Source organism: Dreissena polymorpha, chromosome 14 (assembly GCF_020536995.1).
Source record: "Dreissena polymorpha isolate Duluth1 chromosome 14, UMN_Dpol_1.0, whole genome shotgun sequence".
NCBI classification, from domain to species: domain Eukaryota; kingdom Metazoa; phylum Mollusca; class Bivalvia; order Myida; family Dreissenidae; genus Dreissena; species Dreissena polymorpha.
Genome location: NC_068368.1, coordinates 7,970,485 through 7,984,517, shown reverse-complemented (window position 1 = coordinate 7,984,517; position 14,033 = coordinate 7,970,485).

Below are 14,033 nucleotides of genomic sequence, written 5' to 3'. Positions count from 1 at the left end.
TTAACCAATACTATATAATACGTACATATATATATTTACATATAAAGGGTATCTAGCTTAATCACCATATACTTTAGCATTACATGAGTTTATTTTCACATTGAACGGTATTTTGCAAAATTTAAAATGAATACATTCGATCTCTTAATTTAGTTTAAAACTACATTTCAGAGGCAAACCAACAAATAGACCTTTCCAAAGAATCAAACTGACAAAATAATTTCAGCTTAAGATCATACTGATTACATTAATTAAGTAAACTATTCATAGCAAAACGTGCTTTTGGAACCAATGTTCTTGATATTAAGTGAAACATTCAGTGTAATTAAAAACAGTGCCAATATAATTGATATATGGCCATTTTCTTCTTGTCGAATTTTTCCCTTTTTGCGAAAAAACATTTTTTTAACGTTCACATTAACTCCAAAATAATTCCAATACACATATTTTTTATCTAAATGTTTTTTTAGTACTTCTGTTGAAATACCTAAAATGTCCATGTCATCCGCACAATACAATAACATTAAGGTTATATCGTCTATATATAAGCCAGACAGTGTGCTATCTTGTAAAAAAATCCAAATCTTCTACAAACAGTAAAATAGAACCGCGGACATTACCTCTGTTTGTCTTAGACCGACAGCAGAATTAAAATATCCAGAATACGACTTAACACAAGATTTAATATTTTCATATGTAGTTTTATTATTTCCAATAATTTACCTTGCACATCGGATTTACACATTTGTAATCATAATGTAATACGATATATGCCATCAATACATTTAAGCAAAACAACTTAAACAACAAACCGAAGTGTGTTTTCATCTAAAATGCTGTACAACACACATCAAAATATAGATAGGGTTACCAGTTGAACATCCTTTTCTATATCCTCATTATGCATCTGAAATTTTGGCATTATCGTCACAAAACAATTCGATACGTTTGTTTAAACTTTTGTAAACATCTAAAAAACACTTTATAACATTTTACCCTCTATAATTACTGACATCATCAACGAACACGTTTTATGCAGAGAAATAATTATTCCTCCTGTCCACTGATCGGGAAAATGCCGAGAAACAGAAATGTTATTAAACATATCACACACATGGTTGGATAAGATATCAATCAAGGAAAAAAATCATTTAAAATAAATTCGCTACCAGCCGCTTAGTCACGTTTTAATGGTTCATTTGCATTCCTAACGTCATCTGCCGTTATCGGATGATCTAGTTCTCGAAAATTGCAATTTTCACCGTTAAAACCATTATTGAACAAAATTCTTCAGCTTTTGCATTATTACTGTAAGAAGAAGTATTATTCAAATTAAAATAATAATCATTGAATGTATTTTCGTTTGAAATTGTATTGCCATTTGTTTTGTTTTTAATATTTTAAATATTTAAGACATTCCTTAGGCTTTCATTATTTCAACTTTTATTTTTTATCACTTTTCGTTTAAATACATTTCTTTTCTTCTTGTCAATTTACTTCTTATAATGACTTTTTTCTTACAAATTAATTCAATATAAATCAGACTTAATCAAATTAAAACATCGTAACGCGTCATGGTATTGATTTCGAGCAATTAATCACTCGTTGTCAAACCATGTTTCGGTCTCTACAGGTAGACGTGTATAGTTGGGACTGTAGCTCGGTTAGCAAGGCAATCATGTTAAGGGAAGTGTCAAATGAGCTAACTAAGAGGCACATGTACCACTGGCAGTTATCAATTGACAGAAAAAGTAGTGTAAGCGGCCATGGGCAAAATACAATTAGAACATATAGCCATATTAAACGTTATTATGAGCCTGAACTGTATTGCACTATAAACATGTCTCTATCTCACCGATCAGCAATTGCTAAATTCAGATGTGGAGTTGCTTCACTTTAAATAGAAACTGGAAGATATATCAGCCAGCCATTTGAGAAAAGGTCATGCCCGTTTTGCGTCAATGTAATTGAAAACGAAGCACATGTTATCATACACTGTCTAAAATATATAAGTGAACGAAACTCCCTATTTATGAAGGCCAATGCAATTTTAGTCAACTGTCTGACTGTGATAAATTTGTATTCTCCACCAATGCAATTGTTCGAGATGTTGCCAAAACCTGCTTCTTAATTTTTAAAAAGTAGAAATGGAAAGCTGTATGTATAGTTTTAATATTGATGTACATACAAATTTAACTTTTTTTGTTGTATATAACTTTTCTTTACATGGTATATCTTAGCTTGTCTTATATTATTTTATCTTAGTATAAATGTGCTGTTTTTATATTTAACTAAAATATTTTATGTGCTTTAACAGGATGTTTTAGTATTAGAAAGGGGCACTTGAAGTTTAAAGGCACTGCAAATGCTAGTTTTAATGATAAGTTTTATTGTATGTACTTGAATGCTTACATTACAGTCTCGTATAATTCAAATATGAATGGCATGGTTAACCTTGTTTGTAAATAATATTTGTTGTATGTATGTGAAACCATGCTGAGACTCTAATAAAGATATGTATATATCAACCCAATTAGCGTGTTTTATACATTTGTCAACATAAAACGTTGGTTTATTACTCTAAACATGTGATATTGAAATCAATAAATCCGCAACATTTTGTATTGTATTCGTGATTTTTTTCACGTTATTTTTTTCACCAATACTAGAACAAATGATATTTTCTACAATATCAGTCGATATTGGAAGTCTAAATATTATTCCTGAACGAAATTCATCTTTAAATGAGTTGTCCCATTTATATTTAACATCAGTGAAAGCATCTTAACTAGGTGAATATTTATAACAGTACAATTAAAACTGCAACGGGGCATGATCGCTATAATCACAAACAGTAAAGTTGCTTACAATAAACCAATGCTTTCTTTAGTCAACAGGTAATCAATAGTCCGTTCTCACAATTGGCCAAAATTGCTAAGAGCGCGAACTAACTTGACTCGCAGAATTCCAGAACGGGGCTGAACGTGTAGCCATTTCTAATAGTGCCACGCAACGCCGTCTTTGATTTCAACCCTTCACGCTTTTGAACATTCGGCGACGTAACGATATTGTAGACATCGTTAGATTAGTAATAAATATAAATTTCCAATTTTAAGTGTCAATACATTAAATAATTTTTTATTAAAGTACTTGTGTTTATTCATTTATTGAACACATGTTGACACTCTTCGTCTGAGCATTTTGATCGCGGTTTTCATAAAAAATCCATCACTAATCTTATTGATTGATCGATATGTGGTTTTATTACCCCATTGTTCAGAAAAATTCATAATCTCGTTACCATTATCCATTTTCAGATACAATGAAGGGTGCAGATGTCTGGTCATACTTACATAAATTTGTCCATAGAACTTGTCAGAAACTTAAAACTGTATAGATGTTCGCCAGTTTAATCATAATAAAAAATGCCGGACAATTGTTCCCAAGGACAATCGTTTTTTCGAAAATTTTGACACAATGGGGCTTCTGTTTCTTCCTTATGTTGATAGACCGGACAATGGTTCCTATATTATTTTGACAGCTTGCTCATGTGTTCCTTCGTTATTTTGTCAGCTCGGAAATTCGCTCCAACATTAAATTTACACACAAGACATCGATTCCTAGATTAAGCTATTCTTTTCATTATTATCACATGTTTTTTACATGAACATTTTTATCATATTTTTCATACAGTTAAAATAAATTTCCATGAGCATGAACATGAAAACGTTAAACATTAATCAAATAAATCGACTTTAACTTCATAGCCACCGTTGTGTGTTTCTTTGCATACCAGTGACTCTCGAAGCATAGCGCAGACTGACCGTGTTCGTTCCACTTTGAAAGTGAATTTAAAGGAGTGGTCCAATACTTTATTATACTACATGTACTTGTACATGTAGTATATTATTTTAAAAGTTAAGGTAGTGTTATAATTGTAGGAAAATTACTGTCAAAGTAATGTAGGAAAGATTGTCCGGGTTGTCAAAAAAACTTAGGAACGAATGCCCGGCTTGTAAACAAAACGTACCGACAAATGTCCGCATTGTCAAAATTAGCTTAGGAACGAAAGTTCTTGTGAACAAATGTCAGAATAGCTTATAACGTTCTTTATACATTTTAAATATTTTTTTATATAATTTAATGCTTACAATTTCACGTATTCAGAAGGTACCGGTAAAATGCAACTCCGTTATAACATCGTCTTGTAAAGAGTGTACGTTAGTGTACGGAAAACATAATCACAACATAAGCATTTTTGTTGACCACAACGGAGTTAAATAATGTTTCCGAAATAAACAAACATTAGAGATTGTTGATATTACATGATATATATTCATTATTCATTATCACGCATGCATAGTTCATAATCACGCATGCATAGACAGTGCAGTTTGCACCATGTCCTTTAATTTACTTGTATATTATAATTATCCAATATTGTCATTTTATGTAAAAGATAATATATTCAATTAAAAATAAAATTAATATAACATTTAAAAAGTGTAATGTACTTCGCCTTTTATAGTGTTTTGTCTTATTGTTTATTCAACTCACCTCTTACACTTTCGATCGTTCATGACAAATATCACCGATACCTTTAAGAATTATAGTTCTATAAAACTTTGGATTGTTTCATACGGCTCATGTATATCTTTGTTTTTTGCAATTATGTTTAGTCTTCAAACCGTATTTTCTCTGATGTTTATAGGTAACTGGTATTTTTATTCACGCATGGTATTAAATATTATGGCGTTGAATTATAATTTATTTATTAGAATATTTATTTTTATAACTACTTATCAATTTATTTGCTAAACACAATCATGCCTGTATGCATATATCTAACATGATTGTAACCAATGTTAGTGCTTATAAAAATCCAGAATGTTAACATAATCAGCATGTATATAATCATCGATATTCTCAGCAAAAGAAAGTAACATGTTCAGCCTCGCTCTAAAATTCGACGCGTCACGCGATATCTTAAATTAACAACGGTGGCAGAATGATGAAACTGGTGTGAAAAACCGTTATTTTATTAAAATGTGTAATTACAACAATCGCCTATTTTATAATTGATAACACGTAATGAAGTGAACTTAAACAGATAAAGTTATTTAATTCCATGACAATTGAGTATTGTTTTTAGGGATTCTTATATGCCCCGAGTTTGTAAAGAGAGAAATGTGAATTATATTGGATATATAATTGAAAGATCCCATTAAAAAAATCAAATATGTTATCGATGCAGGTAACAAAAAAATCAATCTGATTAAATGCAACTTTAATAAAACGTATCAAACTTTTTTGTTCTGTGTAATGAATTATAAGACATAACTTATTATCTAATATTACATCAATATTTACACAAAACAAAAATGATATTAAAATAAAACCTTCGTTTGGGTTTTCAATCTATTTGCTTGCTCTGTAACACCAATGATCATCAACACATATTGGTTCCTTCATTTTATATCATAAAATGTGACATCATTGTGTTTTCCGTTCTAATATTATTCAATGTTTCGTTAAAATCGTCGTTTAATAATAGAAGGCCTCATTAATCTTTTATGTTTGACTTTTAAAAACAGTTGCGTAAATTTTAACAAAAATATTTTAATTAGTTGATTAAGCATTTTGTTTATAAAACGGATATAAAATAAATGGGCTAAATCAGCAATCCAGTTGATATTAATTTTGCAATGCTCATACAATTTATAATGTCCAAATCTTATGATATCAAGTATTGATAATTCAACAGTGTGATGCCTTCCTTGTAAAACTACCTTGCTGTTAATTATCTACAACTCTGTTTGTAAAGTCATTATTATTTAATTGGTGTTTTATTGAAAGCGGCATTATATTGACTTTTGTCACTGAGGTAAGTGTTTTGTTTATTAAGTTTTGGTGTATGACTACCTTTTTAAGCCGCGCTTCAATATATTTATTTATGTTTTATTTCTCATTAACAGTTTCAGTTTCAGAAGTTCAATGATCTATATGCATTGACAAGTGATTAATGGCTTGTCTTTATTATTGTTTAAAATTGGACGCCAGGTTTTTAAGTTGACGGCCCGCCATTGTATTCTTTTTAGATTTAGAAAAATCGGTCTATGGTCGATATTTTATATTAAAATTAAAAAAAAACAACATCGAACTCGATAGAGTCAATCGAATAGGACAGGAAGTACATGGAAAAAAGAGGCCAATAGTAGCGTTATTTCAACATTACAATGACCTACGCAAAACCTCTTTCGACCGAAACCAGGATTTGAGGTCACAAAATCAAAGTATGAGAGTCCCACAGACAAGGGCTACACGCGACAAGCGACGAAACCAGCAGTTCATATTAGACAGGGAACGGGCAGCGGACAGAACCACCAAAATGGGTCAGATCGACGCTTCTGGTGAACGAAAAATACGGATGGTATCGTGACATAAAAATTTGAAAATCGACAGCGAAAAACAATCGTTGACTACAAATGGATACGTGCGGAAATTAAATAATATTGCCTTTCCGGAATATAAGAATCAAAACGACATTTTTTACTTGTAACATGGACCAATGAAAATAAGTGCAGACTTAAAACAGTCAAAACATTGAAAGCACAGATATTAATAGACTACAATCTTACTGGGGCAAAAAGGTGGACAAGCCGGGGAATAACTGTTTATGATAAAACCTTATTAAAAAAATATATTGGTAAAATATTTTTTTTTCCTTAAAATATTGTTAAAATTCGATAGACCATTATTAAATCGGTTAAATATTTTTATATTTGTTGTACTTACATTCCATCACCAAATTCAAGGCTCAATAATGGGGATTTTGAGTTTTTTCAAAGAACGTGACAATACTATAGAACAATATTGCACCTTATATTTACATATAGGTGTTTTTAATATAAGAACTGGTTTATTATCCGATATATACGAATAATAAAACCCAGAGTATTAATCTCTATGACTATCAACAAAACATATCACAGATAACTGCCGTTTGCCTTAATTGGACGGACTATTACCCTTTCACCTCACCGCATGGTGAAGCATAACCGACTATCAACTACTACATCGCGAAATATTTTTTTAGAATATCCTTAATTGGGTTGGAAAACTTGATTGCACCAAACTCTCTGCGCTATATTATAGTTTTCTTAGTTAACACATTATCGTACAGATTTGGTAATGACAAATCGCAAGAATTTTATTTGGTATTAGATGTCAATTTAGATGTATAAGATACAAATTTACAGAAATTAATGTCAATATTCAAATTGATATTCTTACGAAGTAGACTTGTCACATGGGAATATATAACGTTCAGCTGTTGGAAAAGAATTTTCAAAAATAACAACTAACAATCGCATCTTAAAAATGCAAGAACGGTTTGATATATTACTTCGGTAACGAACAACTCACTTTAACAAGAATACGCCCAACACAAACGGCAATAATATGTACATAATAGAACAAAATACTATGGTATTCGTAGACAAAAAATTTAGATGAATGAAAGTTCGAGGACTCATGGTCGAGGGCATCCCACTCCATACCGATTGTACAACTTATATTATTTTATAATACATTTTATACATTAAACAAGCAATAGCTTTTACATTACAATACAAACAATATTTTTAAAAGAAATATGTAACAATACAATACTTCTTCAGTCGTATTTCACAACTACTGGAAAAGGGGTAACAATAGTTCCCAATATTTATTTTTACAGGAATCATTAAATAGTAAAATAGTAAATTTTATTTAGGACATTTAGGCAATGCAAGGACACATACGATGTTGGAGCTTCAATAGAGGGAACTATTTTTGTTTATTTTACAATTATAAATAATCATTTTTTTATGAAAACAAATATTTCGTTTAAACACCCATTTGTATTTGCATTTCCCGGTATAAAGAAAGTTTCATAGTTGCATAGTTTCTCATTTAGTTTTAAAAAGATACAGTTTGCTGAAGTTGCATATCCTATTTTAAATAAAAAGAGTTTGTAGCTATAATTCTACGTACAATTCTATTTAGAAACCACTGTAAATTGGTATCCCCTGTACTACGAAAGGGCATATACAAAATATTTCGCCATTCTTATGTTTCAATGTAATCAAACATGTTCTACCCTTTACATATACGCAATGGCGAAGACTCGTTTTTGGAAATTGTTGCATACATACGTTTTGTAACTTTAACCAAGATGGGCTGCAGGCTAGTGGGGATAAACGGCATCATAAAGTTTGTATCATAAGAGCTTCTGAGCAGCATGGATCTCGTCACTGCGTTAGAATTCAAAAGAATGAAATAGCAGCTCCAAAAGTCTCTTAGAAGCCGTCTTGCAAGGGTCAGTTGCAAGATCAAGCACGAGCAAGCATTCACTCGCCTTTTATGCATAACGGTTGATATGGCGAAATCGCTAAAGATGTGGAAATCTGCATATTTGCTTGGAGTGATTATCATAATTATTAATATATTTTGTCAAAAAACTATTAATGTGGAACAAATTTAAATGTTTGCTGGCAATCAACATATTTCAGGTATAAAAGTGTAAAATAGAGTAACTATTGCGTTGCTCTTTGCTCACTTATTTATATTTTACGCTCACCTTTGCATATCATTACACGTACACAAAAGGCATTATGAATGACGAAACAATGTGTACAAAACAGTACAATAATAAATTCCACAAAAAAGAAGGATAGTCAGAAAAAAATCAATTAAAATATGTAACAATAACTTGGCTCTTGTCGGACACAGCGTCCTACAGAATATTTGAAAAGTTCATATGTAAAAAGCATGTGTGTCTTACAACTTGTCCAAATGTATATCAATATTCCAATAGTATCGATTAATTTGCGCGATAATCTTATGAGTCTGCAACAAGCTCTCACAATCATTTTAATACGTACATATTGCTTGTTTTCGGAATGACTTGTTTTCAAGTTATGCTTTATAGTATATGCAATACAAATGTATAGCTTTAGAAGCATTAGAAATCCACTAACAATGGCTGCTTGGTTTCTTGCATCACAAAATGTTTTCAGGTGACGATTTTTCTCCACCAAGAACGTCATTCTCTGTCTGGGCTGGATGAACGCCGCTTATCTAAGAAATGATGCCATATCTTCGTAGCACAGTTCGCGTTTCTAGCCATTTGTTCTAAAGTAATATGCAAGCCAAAGATAATCACTATTTGTTCGGGCTTATCTTTGAAGGCACGGCGAGTCAAATTGAATTTTTTGGAATTTCTGTGTGCATCTTCTAAGGAGGAATTTTTCTCCTGTGAGGTAAACCGAATTGCAATTGAATAATGAAACGTTTAATATTTGAGTTTCTGATCGCATGAGGCGTTGTGAAATGCTACTAATTTGTGTTTTGTAAGTGATTTTTTTAAGCTACGAGAACTAGATGAAAAACAAACTATCGAAGGTATGATAACCTTAGCTTTGTGATCAGTTTGTCACAACAGTTTTTTATTTCAATATTTCGTTCGTACATTTTTAGTGGTCGCTTAGTGACCCTTATTCCTCATTCATCGTACATACTGTAATATCTGTACAATGTGTATGTCATTACGATGTCAACTACAAAATTACCATTAAGATCGTAAAAATTAAATAATAATTACCGAGATATCGCTCTTTAATTTCGGTATTTCTTTTTCCATCTTCTCTTGCTCGGAGTCTAGAAACTCTACTCTAGCATGCTTGTTTTTCGCCTCTCGTCTACATCTCTCAAGATTAGAGTTAACACGTTTTTGTACATGTTCAATTGTGTCCAAAAACAATGTTACTGCTGTCTGCATATTCTCGGAAAATTTTTGAAGATTTGACACATTGACATCACTGGCATTCCGAGTGTTTTTCAAGAACTCTCTTTGTTCGCTAAGCGCACGGTATTCATGTTGCATCATGTTTTTGAACGAGCTAATTGACGCATTTGAATCAGATACCGCATTGCTAACGTACTCTTTGATTGTCTTGTCAGCAGACAAACTATTTGAAAGTGCTTGTAGCTTTCCAGGAATGTCGAAAAGTTGCTATTAAATATAAAGTCTTAGAGTGAACAAAAATTCAAATGAATTATCAAACGCGCATTTAAATGCATCTTTTAACTACTAAATTGTGTAAAATATAATACTTTGTTGAGGCATTTTAATTAAAAAATAAACTTAATTGAGATATTAAGAAAACATATCATGTTACTTACTACTTGCATCCTGAAACAGACAACAGCGTTGGTATTTTATAAACACTATTAATCAAGAAATAAAATGGATAAATATGAAATTCATGCATTTCTATAAACAATTTAGTATATGTAGCAAAGTGTCAGAAAAATACAGTAAGAAGAATAAACAAAAGGAATTGATACATATATAAGTGGTGTTGGAACTAGATCAATTGGCTCGGACACGCAAATTAATAAGTTAGAAACATAAACTAAGAAAACACCAACAACAAGGCAATAAGAAAGTAATCGCGTCGGAAAATGATTTTTTTAAATTTACGAAAAAATACGTCTAATGGTGTTTGAAGTGATAGAGATTCGCAGAACGTTCATTACTAACGTTCTTTAACATTTAACATAACAAAAAGACACGACGGAGTTAATACAACTGATGCATTACATGAACTATGAAACGAAACCCTTAAAGTGTCTTATATAAATCAATTACATGCAAATCTATATGAAATGAGTATTTGCATATGTGGTTCGCGTTTGGTTGTGATGATATGAATTAAAATGCATTTTTATGACAAATATTGGCTTACAATTATATTCATATTTTGTTGTACCTTTAACCGTTTCTTGATTCCTGTTTAAAGATGTTTTTATTCATTATATATTAGCGGAATAATTAAATGAACGAATAATAACAGATAATCGCGTCATTAATAATGTTTACATCACGTACCTGTAAAATGCTCCTTTATATTATCCCGCTTTTAAAACGAGTCAACACAAACTTGTTAAACCAAAATGTATACTTGTGTAGTTAATTTAGAGGCTACGAAAGCGATACCATTAGTCTCTACTTTATTGCAACACGATCGATGTGTCAGAAGTCTTCCGATACATTCGATCAGGTTTTAAACCTCGGAAAAAAGCTAATATGTTCGGTCTGTCCTTTTAACATAATACAAATGCAAACTACGTGTAAATGATCTACTACCATGGTTAAACTTAGTCAGAACCTTCATGCTCCCACTTTATTATATCATTAATTAAACAATGCCGGGTAATTAATAACAGTTGGAGAAAGAAATTTTAAATATGCCTATTTTATAAACGTGCAATCAATATACGCCATTGATCATTTGTAACTGAATCCATACACACCGAAACAATAAGGTTATGTAATACGGCACTGATGTCACGCACCCCATTCAAACAATATTAGAAAACATTTAAGTAAGAAGTTTAAAATAATGGTATGATTGCAAATATATTGCCCGCGCATTAACGGCGCCTGCATTAGCATTATTGCTTTTCAACGTAATAGTTAAACGAAATTATTCTTTCGCATGGAACACTACCACTTCAGAACAATACAGAAAAAGAATGACATATGCATGAGTGTATATTATTTTTAACAATGAAAAACATATCAACCTCCTACACATCATTATTTTCGGCTATATATAGTAAGTTTCTAATCGCTTAACTTTTAGTGCCTAAAAGGACAATCTTATGACGTTTTGCTTAAGGGAGACAACACATTGTGTCTCATCACAGTCATTGCCTATTTGTTTATCTTTTGTTTGAACTCTATACGTTGATCTGGTCGTTGGGTAACTAGATAACTATATATAAGTTACAATGCAATTTATACACACATGATATATTCTTAGAATTTGTAATTCTAAACACTGTCTTGTACATAATATTAATGTATTAATTTGCAAGTGCGGATTTCTTAGAGAACACTTCTGAAGCACTTGTTTTTTGAGTACTTCTGTGAGGCGAAGCAGTTATTTGACTGTTGTTTTTCCAGGACCGAAAAAAGCATCTGTCATCATTATATCATCACTGCGAGGAATCATGTGGTTTTATTTTGATATGGAACGCGGAAAATGGCGGCGTCATTGTCTCGGTAAGAGTAACTTTTTTCGTCTCGTACTTAAATTCGAGTTATTGGCTTGAAATGATGTACCCTATCATATGCGGAATCGATATCCGAGTGTAATGATATCTTACTTTTATAAATTAACTACCTACTTTTCTCTAATACCCTTTGACTTTATTTTAAAGTGAATGATTTTAAATGATAGTTTTTTCGGAATAAAGGCATTGTGTCATACATTTCATAAAATAAACATAGGTCATACCATATTATTGCAGGAGAAATTTGAGAAACATCATTTGGAATATGAACGATATTCTGTACGGCTTACCACTTAAGATGTTAATAAATAAACGCGTAAATAAAAAATGATATGTTCACGGAATAAAATATTATGCTATGTTTCACGTAACAATTGTTAAAGAGCTAGGTAAATATTTATTTTCAGACTTGGGTTGTGTCAAATTTGCGGCAAGGCTTTTCGAAGCGCCTCAGGGTTAAGCTATCATGAAAGAAAACATACGGGGGTATCGCCGTACAAATGTTGTGGACGGATGTTCTACAGCAAAGCTAATTTAACAAGGCACAGGTAAGATGGTATTTTGAATATTAGGCATTTTCAGAAAAGTGAGTGAAAAAAACATTTTGTTTTTAAGCAAAGATGACTATTCAACCATTGTTTTTTTATAACTGTTTATAGCCGATTATTCCGACACATTGCAACAAAAATTGTTTCGAAATCGGTAAATATTTACGTTAGCATTCTTGCAATTGCTAATGATGGCTCTTGAGAAATGTACATACACATTGACAACGCACGGAATGTATACTCAATTGGTATGAAGCATTTTGAAAAAGAAAAAAAACAGGTTTATTCGATTGTGTTTGTCATTTATGATATAAAAAAAACAACGTTTGACATATTAAGATGGATCGATTTCATGCCGGGACATGAGTTTCAAAACGATACTCAAACTTCGTTGCACCGTTTTTAGTGGCGGATGTGACCAATTGCTTATCCTCTAGAATGGCAAAAGTTTAAAAACATTCGCATTGGATCAAGTTAAACCTACTATCTTTTGCGTCATGAAACATCAAGTCACTCTATAAAATATGAAAAAAACTTGACCAGTTGTTTAATGAATTTTACAGCAATGTTTTGTATTGAACTACAAAAATGTGAGGCACCCGCGTCCAACGTTAAGATCTCTTGTTTTTTCTTGTATGTTTTCTTATGCAAACTGGTCTTTTCTTTCCTGTAGTTATGCAGTACATAACGAAACTAGAAATGGTGCGGCAGAGGCCGACGCGTATCCCCACGCCGCATGTTTGACCCAGGGGCGCCCTAGGGTTGGTAATGGGGCCATGCATAGCTGAGATTGACCGTATTGCCATAAGAGAAGTTCAGTATCAATTAGAAGTGAATCGGTGCAGAAATGAAAAAAGTTATAGTAAAAGGCAATTTTGGGTGGGTGTGGCCTATATGGTCGGGGCGCCCCAGGGTTGGTAATGGGGCCATGCACCGTTGAGATTGACCGTATTGTCATAAGAGAAGTTCAGTATCAATTAGAAGTGAATCGGTGTAGAAATGAAGAAATTATAGTAAAAGGCAATTTTGGGTGGGTGTGGCCTATGTGGGCGGGGCGCCCCAGGATTGGTAATGAGGTCATGCATATTTGAGATTGACCGTATTGTCATAAGAGAGGTTCAGTATCAATTTGATGTGAATCGGTGTAGAAATAAAGAAATTATAGTAAAAGGCAATTTTGGGTGGGCGTGGTCTATGTGGGCGGGGCGCCTCAAGGTTGGTAATGGGGCCATGCATAGTTGAGATTGACCGTATTGTCATAAGAGATGTTCAGTATCAATTTGAAGTAAATCGGTGTAGAAATGAAGAATTTAATGTAAAATAACATAAAAAAATGAGTGAAAATCTCTGACCCGGCCCCAC